This window comes from Anastrepha obliqua, chromosome 6, assembly GCF_027943255.1.
Source record: "Anastrepha obliqua isolate idAnaObli1 chromosome 6, idAnaObli1_1.0, whole genome shotgun sequence".
NCBI lineage: Eukaryota > Metazoa > Arthropoda > Insecta > Diptera > Tephritidae > Anastrepha > Anastrepha obliqua.
Window position 1 is genome coordinate 16,101,120 of NC_072897.1, and position 1,007 is coordinate 16,102,126.

Genomic DNA, 1,007 nt, shown 5'->3' on the forward strand with positions numbered 1-1,007 from the left:
GGCATATTGGCACTAAAATATATAATAAAGACATTTCAAATCAAACTGAAATGTATTGAAATGAATTTTTCCCATACATTTTTGACAATGTGAGGTGTGCATGGCAAAAAACACTCACGGTGAAGGCATGTGATATAATATGAAAATATCAAAAGTTAACTAACCAATGATATTGAAACATATAAATCGAATCATAACTATATGAAACTCGAATTTGAGCCATATTAAACTGGTAATATTGTGATTTTATGCCTGGTTTTCCATACGTTAGTTTAAATAGAAAAAAATTCTCGAATATATATACATATATGAAGAATCTATATTCTATACTAACATTTTATGGAATATAACCTTGGCATATTGCCATTAAAATATATAATAAAGACATTTCAAATCAAACTGAAATGTATTGAAATGAATTTTTCCCATACATTTTTGACAATGTGAGGTGTGCATGGCAAAAAACACTCACGGTGAAGGCATGTGAAATAATATGAAAATATCAAAAGTTAACTAACCAATGATATTGAAGCATATAAATCGAATCATAACTATATGAAACTCGAATTTAAGCCATATTAAACTGGTAATATTGTGATTTTATGCCTGGTTTTCCATACGTTAGTTTAAATAGAAAAAATTTTCGAATATATATACATATATGAAGAATCTATATTCTAATACTAACATGTTATGGAATATAACCTTGGCATATTGGCACTAAAATATATAATAAAGACATTTCAAATCAAACTGAAATGTATTGAAATGAATTTTTCCCATACATTTTTGACAATGTGAGGTGTGCATGGCAAAAAACACTCACGGTGAAGGCATGTGAAATAATATGAAAATATCAAAAGTTAACTAACCAATGATATTGAAGCATATAAATCGAATCATAACTATATGAAACTCGAATTTAAGCCATATTAAACTGGTAATATTGTGATTTTATGCCTGGTTTTCCATACGTTAGTTTAAATAGAAAAAATTTTCGAATATAT